We start from the raw sequence: 21,367 nt of genomic DNA on the forward strand, positions 1-21,367 counted from the left end.
GGGGAAGGGATTTCAGAGAGAACCTATGTAGTTCTGTAATATGAATCTATTTTAAATTTTTCAAACGTCAAAAATACAGTTTACATTTGCTGCTGCAAATTTGGTGAACGTTTTTCATTATGCATGAAGCAGAAAATTTGGAATTAAATGTACAGCAATGTTCCGACAAATGAAGAAAACCCCTCCCCCAGGCCATCCCTTGACATAACTGGGACAATCCAATATAATAACCCTCTAAAAGGATTAATTCTGCCTAAAACCAGCTCCTGAAAAAAAACCACATGGCACTGTCTGAAACATTCTTGATAATGTGCACGTCTTTATTACATTTGCAATCCATGAGCCGGGTGCTGACTCTGGAAACACACTATGACAATACTGAATGAGGAAGTCTTTACCTTCAGAATCATAGGAAAACCTCACTAATAGTTGAAATAGACAAAATAAAAGAGTAATAAGGTTCCATTTTGCTTCTGTTAAATTAATAAAATACTCAAAACATACTCGTTGCTAGAGGTGGTGTGGTAATTCTGGTCCACACATACATTGCTGTTGGCAATGCAAAACAGCAATTCCAGGCAAATCCATTCCAAATTTTCAGAGGATTCAGTGATTTGCATCATCCAAAAGGAGGACAATGTTTTACACTTGTTTAATACAAAACTAATATAAGAATGTTTATAAGCTGGCAGCCTCCGAAATATCTAGGAGGGGTGGTTGGTGGTTAGGGAAAATAGATCGTACCCACTTAATGAATACACAGACCCAGCTGAGATATGCAAATAATGCGATGTTATGAGGCACAAGCAGTTCTGTCGAGGGGGGAGGGACAGAATTGTAAATCCAGTTCCTTGTTATTGGAAGTTGCATTAATGTCGCCATGCTTTTTTTTTTTTTTGCTTAATAAGAATTTTTATTTTTATTTCTAAAAATAAATTATAAAATAATTGTTTATAAAAAATTGCAGGCAAGGTTCATTTCCTTTTAGTTATTTGTAAGATGATACAAAACGGAGGGTATACAGTATCTCATTTTTGTCAACCTTTTTATCTATGCTTGGCTTGACTTGGCTAGACTGGTCTGTGATGTCTTCCACACACTACTGAGTGACACCTACCCATGAGGCCAAGGGGAAAAATTCTCAGGGCATGAAGGCATTCATTGGAAAATGCTTAAGGAGAGCACTAGGAGGAATAGATTCATCCTGAAGGAAGCCAGGCTGGGCAACAGGGTACCACTTCTGGGGCATTGTTCACGTTGTCTTCTCTGTAAGTGGGGTGTGCCCAACAGAATACAGCCTGGTGGTACCTTATGACGCCCCAGTACCTGCTGAGTCCTCCTGGAGGAGAGCTGCTTTCGCCTGCCATCAGCATTCTCCACTTCTTCCTTGCAGAGTTCCCGGTAACAACAGATCCAACTCGAGCTAGTTTAAGCCAGAAAGGAATTGATCAGAGACAGACAGAGCTCACGGGATCCCAAGGAGGACTAGAAAATCAGGCTTGAAAGCTACATAACCTGGGACAGTACCCAAATTACACCACGAAACTGCTCCAGTGGAGACGTGTGGCCACTGCCACCTGTACCATGGCTGTCGTGCGCAGAATGTCACCACACAGTCTCCGAAAACCACACCGTCTTTCTGCGGTGTTCCTCCACCTTCCCTGGAAAAGGGAGTCTGCCTGCCATCTAACTCCTTACTTCCCTCTCTTCTGAATTGAAGTCTTGCACGGGTGTGTCTAATTAGTGGCGTCCAGGCAACACACCTGCACCCAAACATACCTGCCTACTGGTGAGTTTTGCTTCCGTCCTGGCTCTCCAGGACTCATAATGTGGGAAATTTCTCGAAGATAGGGAGCCTCAAATATGACAAATGCCCACAAAATGTTGCCCAACTTTGACCAGGTAGACCCAAACAAAATTTGATTACGCCAGTTAATGGAAATTCCATTTTCCTTGATGCAGAAGAGGCATGTGACCCAATTCTGACCAAGAAGGCATGAAGAGACATCTGCTGAGGGACTTCTGAGAAAGATTTCTCAGCTCTTAAAAAGAGACGCAAGGGCACAATAATCCCCTTGTTCTGCCTCTGGATAGTGGTGTGTGGGGATTTGAAGCCTGGAGCTGCCATAGGCATCTAGCAACCGACACAATTAAAATGGCAAGGCAGAAAGATGGAATTAATCTGAATTCTTGACAGCATTACTTAGCGACCGACTCAACCAACCCATCTTATCTTGTTACGTGAAAATAATACTTTTCTGGATTATTTAAGTCAATGTAATTGAGGTTTGCTTTGCAGCCCACAGGGCCCTGATCTACCCACTCTGTCTGGTGTTACAAGGATGACTGAGATAAACAGGAACACAGGCATGACCATCTTTGGGGGCCGAAGGAGCCTGAGGTTAAATCAGTGAAAATGACGTGGATGGGTAAGGTGGGGCCATATTCGGAGTCCCTTCTAAACAGCTTGCCCTCTCGGGAGTGGACACAGTCCCCACTCTCCTTCTGCAACAGCACCCTATTTCCTTTTGCGGCATTTCTTTTCCTCCACTGTGTTCAGTAATTGGAAACAACCTACCTTACCACTGAGAAGGCTGAAGGAGCTTTTGGAAGTTCTTTCTGGCAGAAACTTCCCGTCACTGCCCCCGTACAGCCAGCGGCAAGCTCAAGACCTAAGCTCAGTCCATTACACTCTTTCCCTCAAGACTTTACATCTCCAACCAAGTGACTTGAGGACAGAAGATAGCAGTGAGTGTTCATGTATTCCAGAAAACTCCCACTCTAGCCCTACTACCTGACCAGGTCAGTGGAATTGTTCTGGATGCCTGGTTGCCCAAAGTTGCCCTGGAGGAAGATCTGTTCTGTTTCTAAAAGCACCATGTTCCCAGGGAAGAGAGATTTCAAAACTCCCGGTAGCCTGGCCAGAGACATTCCAGTGTGAAAGCTCCCACACTTGAAGAAAATCTAAATTAGAACCTTGTGAAAAGTCAGTCCTACAATTGCACCTCTTTCTCTAAGGATTGCTTCAGTGAATTTTTATGGAAATATTCTTTATACATGGAATCCATCCATTTCTTCTTCTTACCCTCACCCCAAATTGGGGATTTTTAAATTATGACATTAAAAGGCTGGTATAAAATAGGCTGCTAAACTTAAATTCATCTAGAAGTTGTTTTTTTTTTAAAGATTTTATTTATTTATTTGACAGACAGAGATCACAAGTAGGCAGAGAGAGAGATGGGGAAGCAGGCTCCTTGCCAAGCAGAGAGCCCAATGTGGGGCTCGATCCCAGGACCCTGGGATCATGACCGGCACCGAAGGCAGAGGCCCTAACCCACTGAGCCACCCAGGCGCCCCCATCTAGAAGTTTTTGCAGATGAATCAACTGTTCACAAAACACTTAGGTTTACAAATTTCAGAGACTCTTGGCATCCCAGATTTTTGCTTGTTGGGGACTTGACAATTACTTGAAATATTTTTAAAAGTATTTAAATCCAGGAACTCTAATAATGAGTACCACGTGACATATGAGGGCAAGAGAATAAATATTGAGTATGTGGAGGAAAAAGGAAAAAAAAATTTCGTCTCTTCATTTGGAACTTTTTATTTACATAATCATTTTTAAATTGTGGTAAAATACACATAACATAAAATTTAACATCCTAGCCATTTTTTACTGTACAGTTTAGTGGAATTTTTTTTTAATTAGACAATTTAATGTTTGGGGTTTATCAAATATATTCTCATATAGTCTGAAGACCTGTGAATTTTCTAATAAAATCAGATTCTTGAGTCTGTTCTCTGAGGAAATGTTAGTTATAAAGCTCAGTACACTTTCAGGGTTCTGGCCCTCAAGTGATGGCCTCTTTTCTATTTCTGATCATTGAAAAAATGAAGATGATCCAAGAAATAAAGAAAACCACATTCCTGATGAAAGCCACTTAATTTCTCATTTTTAACCTCCAGCAAATCAAACATACTAGATCATGTTCAGTGGATCTTGCTATATTTGAAAGGAACTATCAATTATTATATTTTTAAAACTTTGTTATGGAAAATGTCCAATGTATACAAAGCAAACAGAACAGTATCATGAACCCCCATGTACCCAAGCCCCAGCTTCAACAATTGTTAATATTCTGCCATTATGGCTTCATCTGTTTCTTCAAACAACCCCCCCCCCCCCGCCGCCCCACCGAAGACACCAAATTATTATAATTTTTGCTGTTGGTTCTTTTAGGTAACCTCTATATTAATGTACACAAAGGCCAACAGTGTGATTTTGACAAATGGATACTCTCACATAACCTGCACGCCTGTCACAATGTAGAACACTTTCATCTCCCCAGAAAGTTCCCTCATGTCTCCTCCTAGTTATTCAGAGACAGCCACCAGTTTGATTTTTCACTTTTGGTTATTTTTGTCTGGTCTAGAACTTCACATAAATGAAACCATACTCCTGTGACTCTGCCTTCTTTCATTCAGCATAATTTTTGTGAGGTTTGTCCATATTTTTGACTCACTCCTTTTTTATTATTGTTGAGCAGTAGGTCACTGTGAGAACACTGGTTTTTATGGTTGAAGAACACTTGTAGGAAGGTTTCTACTATCTGATGGATGGCACTGACTTGCTTCTAGATTTTGGCTACTGTGAAGAAGGCTGCCATGAACATTCTTGTACAAATATTGTGTGTGTTTGTGTATGTGTGTGTACACGTGTATATAAGTTTTCATTTCTCATAGATAAATAAATACCTAGGAATGGAACTGCCGAGTAAAAGTGCAGTTCTGTGTTCATTGTATAACCCTGCCAAGCCATTTTGCAAGTGGTTGTACCATTTTAGAGTCCAACACATACATCCAACCTTCTAGGTCAGCCATGTGAGAATTTCAGTTACTCCACAGCCTTGCTAACATTTAGCTGTTAAATTTTAAATTTAACCATTTAAATTTAACCATTTAAAATTTTAAATTTTAGCCATTCTGATGGATATAGGATGGTCCCTCATTGTGGTTTTAATTTCCATTTCCCTGATGACTAATGAGGTTAAGCACTTTTTCATATGCTACTGGTTAGTTGTGTGTCTTCATGTGTGAAATGTCTGTTCAAGTAGTTTTTTCCTTTTTTAATAAATTGGGTTGCTCATTTTTTAAATTATGGAGTTGTAGAGATTCTTTTATATATTCTGATGCAAGACCTTTGTCAGAACATGTTTTTGGATATTCTCTAGTCTGTGCTTTGTCTATTCACTTTACTAAAGATGTCTTTTGATAAGCAGAATATTTTAATTTTGATGAAGACTGATTTGTTAATTTTTTTCTGTTATGGTTATTACTTTCTGTGTCCTATCTGAGCAATTTTTGCCAAATCCAAGGATGTAAATATATTATCTTGGGTTTTCCTGCACATGCTTTTTGGTTTTAGCTTTTATATTTATATCTCTAGTCCATCTCAAGATAATTATTGTGTATTATGTGAGATAAAGGTTCACTTTTCAAATGTGCATATCCAGTTGTTCTAGCACCATTTTGAAAATACTATCCTGTTCCCATTAAATGACTTTGGCACCTTTCTGAAAAAAATCAATAGACTGTATATGTGGGGCTCTATTTCTAGATTCTATTTTGTTTCATTACTTGTTATGATTATCTCTATACTAGTCTCATACTGTCTTTATTACAGTAGCTTTATAATGTATGTCTTTTATAGCAGCTATGTTAGTTTCTAAGGTTGCTATAACAGATTACCACAAATTTAGTGGCTTAAAACACGAATTTAATCTCACATTTCTGGGTAGATCTGTCAGTTAAGCATCAGCTCAAGACATGATCCCAGGGTCCTGGGATCAAGCCCCTCATTTGGCTCCATGTTCACTGGGGCGTCTGCTTCTCCCTCTCTTTTTCTTTCTACCCCTTCCCCCACTCACGTGCACGCTCTCTCTCTCTCTGTGTGTGTCAAATAAAATCTTTAAGAAAATGTTTTTTGTGTCTTGGGGCACCTGGGTGGCTCAGTCAGTTAAGAGTCCAGTGCTTGTTTTCAAGTCAGGACATGATCTAAAGGGTGTAAGGTCAAGCCCCGCACTGGGCTCTATGCTAGGTATGGAGCCTACTCAAGATCCTCCCTCTCTCCCTCGACCCTCCCTTCCCTCCCTCTCTCTTAAAAAAAAAAAAATTCTTGTGTTTAATATTTATGAGATAAATTGATCTTTAATTTTCTTTTCTGTTGATGCCTTTGTCATATTTTTGGTATCAGCATTACGCTGGCCTCATAAAAAAGTATTTTTTGCCCTTATTTTCTAAAGGATTTTGTATGAAGCTGGTATTATTACTTCACTAAATGTTTGACAGAATTCACCAGTGAATGGGCTTATTTCTTCCACCAGTTCTTTAAAGTTTGTATTCCACTGTCTTTTAGCTTCTCTTATTTCTTAGTACAGGAAAATGTAATTCATATTATTGTTTCCCTGAATGAAATGTGTTGATTTACTCTGGAAACTTTTAAAACTTTCTTTTATCTTTGGATTGCATTAGTTTTTTTTCTTTTTTTAAGATTTTATTTATTTATTTGACAGAGAGAGATATCACAAGTAGGCAGAGAGGCAGGCAGAGAGAGAGAGGAGGAAGCAGGCTCCCTGCTGAGCAGAGAGCCCGATGTGGGACTCAATCCCAGGACCTCGGGACCATGACCTGAGCCAAAGGCAGAGGCCCAACCCACTGAGCCACCCAGGCGCCCCGGATTGCATGAGTTTTTGAATAATGTCCCTAGATATGGTTGTCTATCCCACCAGTTATGTATTTATTCTACTAAGGGCTTATTCAACTCCCTGGATCTGTAAATGCATATCTTTAACTAAATTGGGAAGTGTTTAACTTTTACTTCTTCAGGTACTTTTTCTTCTTAGGTACTTTTTCTTCTTCATCCTCTTTCCTTTCCTTCTGGGACTCTAATGGTATGTTAGACCATTTGATATTATCCTACAAGGCTAGGACTGTTATTTTTCTTCAACTTTTACTCTCTCATCTTTAGAGGGGATTGTTATTGAATTATCTCAAGTCATCAACTCATTTTTCTGCCAATTCCAATCTAGGATTAAAAATTTTGAATGAATTTATTATTTTAATTGAACACATTTCTACTTTAGAATTGCCATGTGTTTTATTTGTGCAGCTTATTTCTCTGCTGAATTTCCCCCATCTGTTCATTTATCATGTATTGTTTTCTTTCACTCCTTGAACAAAGTTATAATAGCACCCTTAAGTCCTTGTCCACTATTCCAACTTCTCAGCATTAGAATTTACTAACTTTTTTCTTGAGTATGGGTCACATTTCCCTGTTTCTGTCATATCTAGTGACTTTTTAAAAATGCATATTTGTATGAATCATTGTAAATGATTCAGTGTGAGGACTCTGGATTCTGTTATGCTACTCTAAAGAGTAATTTTTATCTTAGCAAATAGTTAACATTATTGAACTCAAACTTCAAGCTTTACTTTCCCTGTGATGGGAAGCAGCTGAAACATAGGTTGTTAATTTTGTTTCTAGCTACTGGTTTTCCATTAAAGCCCTGGGATCTCTTCACAAGTGGATCATCTAATGGTCAGCCCAAGATTTTCTTTTTCTTTCTTTTTTTTTTTACAGATTTTATATTCACTGTCTCTGGGTCTCCTTCCCTTCCTAAATCTTTCTTCTCCCCTAATCCCTGCCATGTGACCTTAACCCAGTGAGACTGGATTTCTGCTGTCCCTGGAAGAAAGCTGCATACAGATTGAGAAGTTTTCTCAAAAGAAAAAACTGCTGCATGGGTTGCCTGGGTGCCTGTTGGTTAAGCATCAACCTTTGGCTTGGGTCATGATCCCAGGGTCCTGGGATTGAACCCTGCAGTGGGCCCCTCTTCTCAGTGGGGAGCCTGCTTCTCCCTCTCCCTCTGCCCTTCCTCTCCTGCTCATGCTCTCTCTCTCTCATTCTCTCAAATAAATAAATAAATCTTAAAAAAAAAAAAAAGCTGCTACAAAGAGAGAATCTCACAAGGATAGATTCTTGTCTAGTTTCTCTCAGCTTTGGTTCTTCAGTGCTTTCTAATAGTCATTTCTATTAAAAAAAAATTTCTCCCAGATATCACTAGTATTTGGGAAGTCTTGTCTAACCAATGTACTCTGTCACTATTGGCTATTATTTTTAAATATGTTCAAAATAAGGGGTGCCTGGGTGGCTTAGTTAGTTAACTATATGCCTTCAGCTCAGGTCATGATCTCAGGGTCCCGGGATTGAGTCCTCCCTCCCCCCAGACAGGCTCTCTGCTCAGCAGGGAATCTGCTTTACTGCCTCACTCTTCCTCTGTGCTCACTCTCTCTATCTCAAATAAATAAATAAAGTCTTTTAAAAATATGTTCAAAATAAAAAGAACAAAATGGAGGTATCGCAATCCCAGACTCAAGATATACTACAAAGATGTAGTAATTAAAAGAGTATGGCACGGGCACAACAATAGACACATAGATCAATGAAACAGAATAGAGAGCCCAGAACTAAGTCCACCCTTACATAGTCAATCTTCAACAAAGAAGGCAAGAATATGCAATGGAAGAGAGACACTCTCTTCAGCACACTGCACTGGGAAAACTGGACAGCTACATGCAAAAGGATGGAACTGGACCACTTTCTTATACCAGACACAAAGATCAGCTAAAAAATGGATTAGAGACCACATTTGTGAGAACTGAAGCTATAAAAATCCTAGAAGAGAGCACAGGGTGTTATTTTTCTGACACCAGCCAGAGCATTTCTAGATATATCTCCTAAGGCAAGGGAAACAAAAACAAAAATAAATCATAAAGACTACATCAAAATTAAAAGCTTCTGCATGGCAAAGGAAACAATCAACAAAACTAAAAGACAACCTAGTGAATGAGAGAAGATATTTGCAAATGATTTATCCAATAAGGGGCTAGTATCCAAAACATATAAAGAACTTATATAAGTCAGCACACACAAAAAAACAAATAATCGAATTAAAAATGAGCAGAAGACATGAACAGACAATTCCACAAAGAAGACATCCAGATGGCCAATACACACATGAAAAGATACTCCACATCACTAACCATCAGGGAAATGTAAATCAAAACCACCATGAGATATTACCTCATACCTGTCAGAATGGCTAAAAACAAAAACAAAACCAAAAACAAACAAACAAACAAAAAACAAGAAACAACCAGTATTGGCAAGGATGTGGAGAAAAAGGAACACTTGTGCACTGTTGGTGGGAATACAAAATGGTACAGCTACTGTGGAAGGCAGTATGGAGGTTCTTCAAATAATTAAAAATAGAATTATCATATGATCTAGTAATTCCACTATTGGGTATTTAACCAAAGAATATGAAAACCCTAATTTGAAAGGATACATGCACCCCTATGTTTTTAGCAGCATTATTTACAATAGCCAAATTATGGAAACCCCCAAGTGTCCATCAACAGATGAATGGATAAAGAAAATGTGGTTTGTACATACACCATATGTAGATACAATGGAATATTACTCACCATAAAAAAGAATGAAATCTTGTTATTTGCAACAACATGGATGGACATAGAGGGTTTAGTGCTAAGTGGAATAAGTCAGAGAAAGACAAATATATCATGTGATTTCACTTCTTTGTGGAATTTAAGAAATAAAACAAATGAACAAAAGAAAAAAGAGACAAACAAAAAACCAGACTCTTAAACATAGAGAACAAACTGGTGGTTAGTAGGGGGCAGTGGGTTGGGGGGGGATGGGTCAAATAGATGAAGAGGATTAAGAGTAAACTTACTGTGATGAGCTCTGAGTCATGTATAGAATTATTCAAATCACTGTGGTGAAACCTAAAAGAAATATAACATTGCACATTGATTATACTGTAATTTAAAAATAATACATAAATAAAGTATGTTCAAAATACTGGGAATTGGGGGCGCCTGGGTGGCTCAGTGGTTTAAGCCTCTGCCTTCGGCTCAGGTCATGGTCTCAGGGTCCTGGGATCGAGTCCCACATCGGGCTCTCTGCTCAGCGGGGAGCCTGCTTCGCTCTCACTCTCTCTGCCTGCCTCCCTGCCTACTTGTGATCTCTCTCTGTCAAATAAATACATAAAATCTTAAAAAAAAAATACTGGGAATTGTGTATTGAGAAGTTTGAAATTAGCCAGATGCTCATATCTGGAACCCAGCTATCTATAGGACAAACTAAAACAAAATTGGGGCCTTGATACAAAAAAAAAAAAAAAAAAAAAATCACACGGGATATATGTATCCCAAGATGCTGTCCCTTGATAATTGCTGCTGACAATTCCATTGCAGGTGACATAGGACAAAGCAGTCTGGGGAAAGGAGCATGGGCCCCCTTGAGTGGTGAGCAGTGAGTACCCCACATCTAAGCCTTTGGCTCAAGTAAACTGACCTTGGGACTTGACCTTAATTCTGAGACAGTAGCAAATGGAACAATTTCTGTGGAAATAAGACGGTGGAGCGATACATGAGCAGACACTGTAGACTGTCCAGAAGCAAAGCAGCGTTGGGAATGGTGGAAAGAAAAGTGCTTTTAAGGACACCCAATTTCAATCATGAAACCAGTCGTTAATCAGGTTTGCCTCTGACAAAGGGATGAGGGAGGGAGGATGAGTGACAGGAAAAGAGGGAAGAGAAAGTATTTCTATTACTTTCATGTCCAAATTTCCTAAAATGACTTCAATGGTTATTCCCCTTCATAAACTAACATCAGATCTGAGTGAGGTAACCGACGTAAGTGACTCCAGTACGGCTCATGTACCACTGGGGCCACAGTTGTGAAGTTTTAGAAGTTGGAGGTCAAGTTGTGGCATCCTTTGTCTTTGATGGATGACAAAGCGGTCACTAAACTCTGCAAGAGATACAGAGAAGGTGTCGTAAAATCTCTAACTCTGCCCTACAAACTCACCATCTATTCATCAGCCAACCCTCGAGTGAGGTAATGAGAGTTTAAAGTGGGTTCAAAAGCCACTCTTAAAAAATAAAATCTATTCCTGGGAGGCTTCGCTGTCAGTCCAGCACATCATTGTATTCATTATTTGACGTACATGGCTTTCCTCCTCACAGCTCTCTGAGGGAGAATGTGTCATCTTTTTCCTCCTCTGGAGAAGGGGGCACCTGGTGGAGGAACTTGAGAGAAGCAGACCGGGGTTTTCAGCGCCAGACAATCTCATAGTTTCTGGAAGACAGAAAGAGGAGAGTTGTCAACTGTCAAGAATATGTTAAAGACTCTTTTGCCCCTTTTGACTATTCTAGGGTCTCTCTGGGACGTAACCCTCACTGCGAGGACCACGGCTGACCGTCCTCCCTGTGACCCTGCCACGGAGAAGGAGTACTTCTCTTTCTGACCTTTCTCACAAAACAGGCCTCGTTGGGTCGACTCATGACAACAATGGGCGTTATGCTGGACAGAGCGGCACCACAGGCGACACAGAGGGCTCCCCTCTATCCGACAGTTTCAGACGTATTTAGGCAGGCACCAGATTAACCAGTTCTAAATGCAGAAAACCACTGGGAAGTGGGGTGCAGTGTACAGCATGCGAACACGAAAGAACTAGGTTTGATTTTTATTTATTTTTTATTTTTTTAAAGATTTAATTTATTTATTTGACAGAGAGAGATCACAAGTAGATAGAGAGGCAGGCAGAGAGAGAGGGGGAAGCAGGCTCCCTGCTGAGCAGAGAGCCCGATGTGGGACTCGATCTGAGGACCCCGAGATCATGATGTGAGCCGAAGGCAGCGGCTTAACCCACTGAGCCACCCAGGCGTCCCTAGGTTTGATTTTTAAACACACTGTGAAATTCATCACCAGTTGTGTTCCCTTCCTTGCTTTGGTCCCCAGGAAACTCAGATCCAAACTGAGAAGTTCAAGGATTTTTTTTTTTTTTGAAGATTTTATTTATTTATTTAAGAGAAACAGATATCAGGAGGAGGGGCAGAGGGAGAAGGACAAGCAGACTCACACCAAGCCCAACATGGAGCTCAACCCTTTGACAGCTGAGATCATGACCTGAACCAAAACCAAGAATGCGTTGCTTAACCAACTGAGAACCCCAGGAGCCCCCTTTGTAAGCAGGCTTCACATCAAGTGTGGAGCCCAACACAGGGCTTGAACTCACAACCCTGAAATCAAGACTTGAGTGGAGATCAAGGGTGAGATGTTTAATCAACTGAGCCACCCAGGCACCCTGAAAAGTTTAAGAATTTTTAACATACGTGTCTGCATGTTAACTTTATCCTTGTCTTTATTTTACTATTCTTTCTTTATTTTTCTTTTGACCTATCTCTGTTTCTTCATTTTTGTTTGCTATATTGTGTATATTTGTATAAAGCCAACTCTGATCCTTTGGGGAGTAAGGTAGGGGAAATAAATAAGGTCTCTTTAGATTGTCTTTTAATAGCCCGTGTATGCATTGCTATTTGGCACAAAGAACTGGAGATTTTGGTATGCTTCGTCAAGTGAGTTATGGAGTAAGCCTTGCTTTTAAATAAGAAAACAATTTTTCAAAGTGCCCTGTGGCCTCACGCCCATCTCAAAGCCCAGTCACCTTTGGGTTTTTTTTATTCCTTCCTATTTAGACCAAATTGCTCTACTAGCTTTTGGAAAATTCTGATTTAATATCATGCTCCAAGTTTATAAAAGGGTCAACTAGCTTCTAACTTTATGAAAGTTAAAATTAGAGAAAATAAGAAAAACTGCAGAAACATTGTACTCCAGTTGCCAAAATAATAAAAGTTTTCTTTGAAAAGTGATTAAAAAGTGGGCTTCTCTGGTAGGTTTGTGGAATTTCTATCCCCTATGCCTTACACAGTGGGCATAGACCATTTCCATGAATGGTTGAGGTGTCACTTTCTTGATAATGTCCTTATAAAAAATTTGACCCACCATCAATCAACATACACTTATCAAGAGTGAGCTATGGTCAAGATATTATTCTCTGCTTCCAAGGAATTGCAGATAACTTACTTCAGTTCTTGCCCTCCAAGAGCCTACAATGTAGGGATTGCAAGATGGTAGAGGTGGAGAGAGAGACCTAAAAATAAGTAAATACATATGTTACAAGATAAAAATCAGAATGAGCATACGAAGAAGAAGGACAAGCATTTGTGAACTTGGAAGAGAGGGTCTGGTTTGGGAGCTGGCACGAGCACTGGCTTCATGGAAGAAGATTTGATATTTCCACTTGGGGAACAGAGAGGACAAAGCAATGAGGCCCACTGAGGCCTGCCATAGTGATTCCAGAATGTACGGTGGAGGCATTTACTCTCAATTTTGCAGTAAGTGCTGGGGGAAGGGACACAAAAGAATTTGCAATGGGGGGGCACCTGGGTGGCTCAGTGGCTTAAAGCCTCTGCTTTCGGCTCAGGTCATGATCCCAGGGTCCTGGGATCGAGCCCCACGTTGGGCTCTCTGCTCCGTGGAGAGCCTGCTTCCTCCTCTCTCTCTGCCTGCCTCTCTGTCTAGTTGTGATTTCTCTCTGTCGAATAAATAAAATAAAATAAAATAAAATAAAATAAAATAATTTGCAATGGGAGAACTGCGTGTTTGACAGCAAAGAAATTTTTATTTAATTTTATTTGCACCACATACTTCCAGATTAGGTTCTGTGGTAGCTTATGACAAAACCATAAAACTATTAAAAAAAAAAAAAAGGAAAGAAAAGAAGTGGAATGGAAAGCGTAAGTCCCAATGGACACTTCTACAAACCGATAATGAACCAATTTATTCTTGAGCCTTCATGGCCTTGTTTTCATTGTACACGGTATATAAATAACCTGAATCATGGACAGAAGGAGCCAGAAGTCAAATAGCATGTTTGGGAGGGCAGGTCCCCTTAGCAAAGCAGCATGACATTTTAACCTGCCCGCCTTCATCCGGACTGTGTCGGTTCACCTCCAAGAGGAGGGCTGACATTTTCAGCATTGTTATCCAACAAGCCTCCTTTGATTTTACAGAATTCTTCCTCTGACTTGCAGCTTTCCTGACATGACTGAATTCCCTGTCAGGAATAGCTCTTAAATTAAATTGCCACCTTCCCTTCTCCAGCCCCTCAAGTTGAGCGGACAGTATGTTTCTAATTTCTCTTATGGGTTCTCATTCTCTAGTCAGCCCTTCTGCTCTAGTTATATGATTGATGTGGCATTGTAGGTCCCCCTGAATGCCTCCATGGCTTTTCTATAAAATAATACCTCTACTAACAAAAAGGATGATTTCAGGGACATTTCCCTCGCAGGCATTTCATTTATGGAGGGAACATTAACATAGAGATAGAGGAGAGGGAAGGTAAAGGAAATAAGGGTAGGAGGTTTGGTACAAAGAAATCATTAAATGTGATCTAAAATGCTGTCACTTGTATGACAATGTATGTATCTCGAAGCCTTAGAATCAAAGATGGGCAAGGCAGGGACCCGTGTGAGGACGCAGGAAAGAGGTGGGTCGGCCTTCAGGTGGAGAAATGAATGTGAGCATTCTCCTCTCATCGGCTCCTTTGGGACCAAGCCTGATGCTGCCTGGGCCATCCTGGTTGGCGGAAGCGAGGACCGTTAGGCTCTGGCTCCCTATACCAGGGTTTCCAAAGGGTCAACCAGTCACCACCCAGACCTGGGGCAATTCCAGGAGCACTTACTGACCCAGGGCCATTGCGCATAAAATGGAACATCTCCTCCCCTACCAAGACCTAAAACCCCATTCAGGAGAGAAAAAGTCTTTCATTCCAATTGCTAGAAGGCTGAAAATGCAAATCCTACATGGTTAACACTTCTTTTTTATTTGTTTTTAAGATTTTATTTCTTTGCTTGAGAGAGAGAGAGAAAAAGAGAGAGAGAATGAGAGCATGAGCAGGGGAAGGGACAGAGGCAGAGAGAGAGGCAGGCTTCCCACTATGCTAGGAGCCCGATGCGGGGATCGACCCCAGGACCCCGGGATCATAACCTGAGCAGAAGGCTGATGCTTAACCAACTGAGCCACCCAAGCGGCCCAGGGTTAACACTTTTGATGAGTAAGTGGGTACCTTATCCTCCCCTCTAGCCAAAGGTGGCAGCAGGGGACTGGAGACTCACCTGGGCGTGGGCTACCTACAGAGAGGAGGGAGCATTTGGAAATGGAAGAGTCTGCTTCCGAAGAGGGACCTGGAAGGCATCCCGACTCTGGGGAGTGACCTTCAGTGGGCCCAACACAGAACAGCTGTGCCTGGGTTTGGCCCAAGGAAGGCAGTGCTGGGTCACATGACCCCCCCTTTCCTCCATTTCCTTGGTTCCATCAATGCACCCATTTATGATAGCTAGCCATGTCTCCAATGGGGGAGTTCTCTGGTTCCCATTCATTCATCAGTCCCCTGACGGCATGCTTCACTGGGTCGGCAGAATTGGGGCATAGGTCGGGGCACCCCTGGTCGCTGTTTCATGCAGGAACCTCGTCTCTTCATGTTTGATTTTGCCAAAATCAAAATCAGAAGGAGCAAGTGTCCTTGGGGTGCAAGCTGACTTCAATTTTCTTGATGATTTTCCTGAGAGAGGCACCCTAACCAGTCCCGTGCCTGTGGGCGTCTCGAAGCTTCTTGGTGCGGTCAGCCGCGTCTCTGCAAGCTGCCTCCAGGCCCTCGAGAGGAAGTGACCCCTTTTTATTGCAATGCCGACCAGTCGCTGTATAAATTGACTTTGTCCCCAGGAGATTTGGTAATTGAGGTGGCATAAAATTTGCTATTTTAAAAAACGGCTTATTGGCCAATCAGAGAGTGGCATTTCAGTCACTGAGTCCTTAATAACCAGGTAACAGAAAAAGCAGAAGTCGGGCACATGGCAGTTCAGCTGCGTGGGGGCAGACAGTGCTGGGATGAGAACTCTTAGGGAGCCTGTGGCCTCCCCTGGCTTCACTAGCAATGGATACCTCTTTCCTCTCCACCCCAGCTGTCCTGCCTCACCCAGAAAGGGAGCTGCTTGCTTGAACACAAGTCTCCTTGACCATGACCTTGTGTATTGTTCCGGTTAGCCAGTGGTCAAGGCCCTGGTCCGAAGCTACACCAGTGCCAAGTACAATGGAGAGGAAGCGGGGCCCGTGAGACTGTGGAACTCACGCTCCTGGCCACAGCGCTCGCCCCCAGGACTTCTGCTGTTCCCCCAGGGCCTGCTGAGGCAGCATCGCCACCTCTGGGAGGACATCCACCCCCTGCACCCCCCCCCCCAAGATGTTTAGCTCACAGGTGGAGAAGAGTAATTTGCATCAGGGCCTTGAGAGGGCTGGAGGCAAAGCCACTCTGCCGCCAAGGCCCTGGGGGGCAGCCAGGCCAGGGTCCAGAGAGAGGGGCTGACAGGGTCTCAGAAGTGGTCTGTGATGACAAAAAGAGGCGAGGGGAGTCCAGATCCATTGGGAGGGAAAGTGGGCCCCCAAATAGGCTGAGAAAGAATGCACCAGAAGTTCATAGGCCACTGAGACCAAGAGGATGCCAACCCAACCCAACCATTGCTGGGGGGCCATGGAGAATATTCGCACACGCAAAACGGCATGAGACCGGGGCACCCTCTCCACCCCCCAATGGCTATGACAGCCTGTAAAGCCTTTTCTGCCACTCCCTCCACTAGACACCCTCTAAGAGAGGAGCAGAAGGGCGTGGCAGCAGCAGAGAAGCCTAGAAAACTGAGCCGCTGAACCTTGGAGGTGAAGTAACCCTAAAGACAGTATTTAAATCACTGCATCTCAGTCTTCAGCCAGTCAGGCTCCATCTGCCTTCTCTTTACTACCATCCTGTGGGTAGGGGCCTCGGGAGGACCAAGACAGACGTTTTCTCTGCACGTGTGAGTGTAGAAAGTAAATCACAAGTCTTTGCAATTGTTCCCTGGGTACCACTCAGGCCATACTTGGCAACCTCGTCCTGTTTATCTTCCAAAAACTGTGTCACATTCCTCTCCTAGAGGAGGCCCAGCCGACATCTGGGGTGCGCCGTGGGTTGTCAGGCCTTCTTCCGTGCCATCTGCAGGATCGGGGTGGATGCCCGGCTCTCTCAGGGTCCTTGTGTTCCCCCCTTACCAAGTTAGATTTGCAAAACAAGGTCTCACCTCGAGGCACTGAGGCCTCTGTGCTTACCTACACTTGGGATTCCAGAGGGCGAGGGTAGAAGGTATAGAGCAACTGGAGGTGGGGAGGCAGTTAGTCGTAGGAGGCAAAAGCACCAAGAATCCCAACCCTCGAGGTGTGGAGGCTCAGGGCTCATCTTCAACCCTCTCGCTTGGAAAAAGGGGGAAACTGAGGCTAGCCAAGTTGTAACGTCAAGACTTGAGCCCCTGTTTGGGGGCTCCCCGTCCTTTGGGACAGAGCGTGAGTGGGGGGGCCTCCTAGGAGGACCACGTGGAGGAGCCCAATTCTGCTCACTTTCTGGTTCCCTCCAGGCCAGGGGACCTGCTTCCTGTTCCAGTCTGGTCCTCTTTTTTTTAAATCAGACTTTAAAATGAACTCTACAATGTTAATTAACCTTTCCTACTGTTTGGCATCTTCCTGGTCCCTGTGCTCTGTATTCCCCCAACAAATCATACTGTTTGCCTATTGATCGGCTGTAAATCAAATATTTTATAGCCTATTAAATCACACCAGATCGACTAGGCTGGTTTCACAAAGTCAGCGCTTTGGACAAATGTTGTTCCTTTCTGACGACCGGCTCTAGAGAGGGGGACGAGTCGTCTGCGGAGGGGCCGCGGACACTCTAGAGCTGACCATATTTAAGGCTCCAAGCTAAATTTAGCCCTCCCAGCTGGTTGTTATTCCAGCAACTGAGTGTGGGCTTGGCCAGCTGTATTTTAAGCTGAGCCCCAAATTTCCCTGTTTGGCTTTGTTTTGTTCTACAGGATTTAGGTTTAGTTACCAGAAGTACAAAGGATTTCCTTATGGGCCTGTAAGCGAGTGAGTTCAACCAGAGAGAGTAAGAGCAAACTGTCTAGGGCTGACATGGGAATTTGTGGTTTTGGGGGGGCCTGTCCAGCCCACGAAGGACCTTCTCTGAACCCCCGAGTTAAGACTAAGGAAGAAGGAAGGCCAGGATGACAAATTTACACAGCCCCAAAACTTACTTTTTGTATGGCAATACAATAAAGTGAATTTTTAAAAACTCCTCAATAAACTGAAATTTTTTTTTTTAAAAAAAAGGCTTACTGTTAGGGCGCCTGGATGGCTCATTCAGTAGAATGTCCCACTCTTGGTTTTGGCTCCGGTCATGATCTTGGGCTGCTGGGAACCAGCACCATGTAGGGCTCCCCACACGGCAGGGAATCTGCGATCCTCTCCCTCTGCCCCTCCCCCTCCTCAACACTTCCTCAAATTTCAAAATACTATGCTTCTGCATAAAACACCATACATGGGACGCTACCAGCTGCGTAGGGAACTAGGAAATATATGTTTGTATACGCAAATTATCTCGCTGGAGACATTCATGAGGAACTGGTAATCCCAGTTGCCTCTGAAAAGAAAAACTGAAAGACTAAAGGCCAAAAGGGTCACGTTAAAATTTTTTCCAGCGTGTACGGATTACTTAGAGTTTTCATGCTTTAAAAATGTGTTGTTTGGACAGTGCGCTCCACATTGGCGTGTTAAGTCTTGGCTTCATCGTTCCATGACCGCCGCAGTAGTTGGTGGCAGAGCCCTTTCCAGCTCAGAAACTCTGGGGAGGAGCAAGCAAAACGCCACAAATGTGTGAGAACACATTTGTGAGCTCACACTGTGCACGCGCGTGTGCACACTCGTGGGCACACAACTGACACATTTCATATTTTTCAGCACATCAGTGCACTAACATTGGTTTTAAAAACAGAGTACTGGATGTAAAGGCTGGAAGCAAATATGCCCAAATGTTAATAGTACTTAATTTTGCATGGCGAGGAGGTAGGTCCTTATGATTTTCTTCTCTATATCTGCATGCCTTTAAAAAATTTCATTCCAGGGTTTTCTCTTAAAAATAGAGCCTGACTCTGTGTCTTTAAAAAGCCAGGTCTTTGGGGGGCAGCTGCGTGGCTCAGTTGGTTAGGTATCTGACTCTAGATTTCAGCGCAGGTCTTGATGTCAGCATCATGAGTTCAAGCCCCGCATCGGGCTCCCTGCTGGGCATGTAGCCCACTTCAAAATAAATTTATAAATAAATAAACAAATAGATGATAAATATATAAATAACTAAATGCAGTGTCTTTTTAAAGCCGGAAGACAGTAAAGGAAACCACATAGCAGCAACTCACCAAGCACTAATATTAAATATAAGAAGCCCCAGGATTTATTTTCGTTTTCACTTATTTGACATCATTCAGGAATAACTCAGATTTGCTACTGTCTCACACATAGAGCACTCATTTCAGCTCAACAGATGCTTCTTGAAGGAGTATTTAGGGCTTGCAATGGGCTGGGTGTTGGGGGTACCAGGATGAATGAGACCCAACATAGCTCTTTTCATGTGGGAAGTGGTTATCTTTTCTCTAAGACTTTTCTAAAGCAAGAAAACTTTTACGTTGAGTCCAAGCCTTAAATAAAACACTTCTCAATCATCAGTTACGTGGAGCCAAGGGCTTATGTTCTCCTCCTGGAGCCTTCCCACACAGAATTATTCTTTCTGCTACCATCCTTGCTCAAAGTCAACTCAGGGAATGGAGAACGAAATTTCTTACCAAACTAATCAGAGTATCTTCTCCTTTGTTCAGCGTTTTAACCTCTTGGATAGTCATGAATTCAAGGTCAGGGTGTTGACAGGCAAGAACTCACTTTACACTGCCCAGAATGGGGCTAACCACCAAAAGGAGCATGACAAACCCTGGCTGAGGTAGGGGATGAAGAAGCGGAGGGCGCAGGTGGGAGAGGTCTTGGCCCCTGAGGAAGGGCTGATGGAGACCCTGGTGCACCTGATGAAGCAGCAGGAGGTTCTTGGAGGTAGGGCAGGGACTTCAGGGCCTCCAAGGGATCCTGGCTCCACAGAGAACTTTCCACATTGCAGTGATCCCAGTGAGGCTGCTGGGAAGCCCTGTGGCAACTTGACCATGCATCATGGCAGACTGCTGCATCATGGCGGACTGCTGGCCTTCACAGAGCCAGGCCAGCCTGGGCACCTCCAGACTTACTTTGGAACAGTTGGTGAAGTGAAAATGTGGAAGTCGGAAATAGAAAAATGACTCTGAGTTACTTGAGGTTTTTCCTCACCAGCACCACAGAGACTCTTGACCCTGACTTTCTGACACACCCAGCCCTGGACCAATCCCTCCATCCATTAATTTTCAGGCTGAAAACAGGGCACCATCTATCGCTAGAGCAAATCACTTAACAGCCAATGGGCCCCACAGCAAACCCACACTCTAATCCGGCTGGCCCCGCAGCACTGTTCGAGATTCATCTACTCAACCTACAGACTCCCTTTGCTTGTCACATACATCCTCCCCCCCCATTTTCCCCCATTTTTGACCTTTTTTTTCCTCTCAAGGGGTGATATCACCTCTTTTTTCACTAGGAGGGGGCCCCTCTCTTTTGCTTTAGCTTCCTCAGTTTCCCTTTTTTGTATTCAAAAATATACTTCATCCATTTCTCCTTATCATAGACTCTGGAATGGCTCCCAATAATCCCTTCCCCCTGGTATTCAGACCCTCATGAAACTGCCTTCCCTTTGAGTGAGGATGGGATCTGTGACTTGTTTCCGACCAACAGAATATGGCTAAGGTGATGCCATTTCTGCAGTCACATTATTTAACCCGTAATTTCCTTCTTGCTTGCGGATTCTCTCTATTGACACTCTCCTTTGCAGGAAAGAATCCACTATATGGAGAGGCCCACATGGCCAGGAACTGAGGGAAGCTTCCAGCTGACAGCCAGCAGGAAAGGGAGGCCCTCGGCCTCATAGCCCACAAAGAATCAAATCTTGCCAACAGCCATGGGAGCTGGGAAGTGTACCTTCCCTTTTCAAGCCTCAGTGAGAACCCAGCCCTGCCTGACACCCCACTGCAGTCTCTAGAGAGACCCCGAAATAGAGGACTATGCCTAGATTCCTGACCCAAGGAATCAGTGGGTAATAAATGCGTGTTGTTTTAAGCTGCCCTATTTGTGATTTGTCACACAGCAGAAGATAACTAATACACGCCTCCTTCCTTCCTTCCTCTCTCAGAATCATAAACGCTTCCCAAGTCCTTCCCAGTCCCCCCGGCCCAGCCCATTCACATCTGCCCTTCATCCCACTCCTCCCTCTCTCTCTGTCAGGTTATTGGTCCAGCTTTCTGAGTTATTTAAACCCACGCCTCCACCCAACACCCACAGTGGAGATCAGCTCACAACCCTGCCGATCATTTAAATTCATGGCCACCGGACTCAGGGTAC

This window comes from Meles meles, chromosome 5, assembly GCF_922984935.1.
Source record: "Meles meles chromosome 5, mMelMel3.1 paternal haplotype, whole genome shotgun sequence".
In the NCBI taxonomy this organism is placed as follows: domain Eukaryota; kingdom Metazoa; phylum Chordata; class Mammalia; order Carnivora; family Mustelidae; genus Meles; species Meles meles.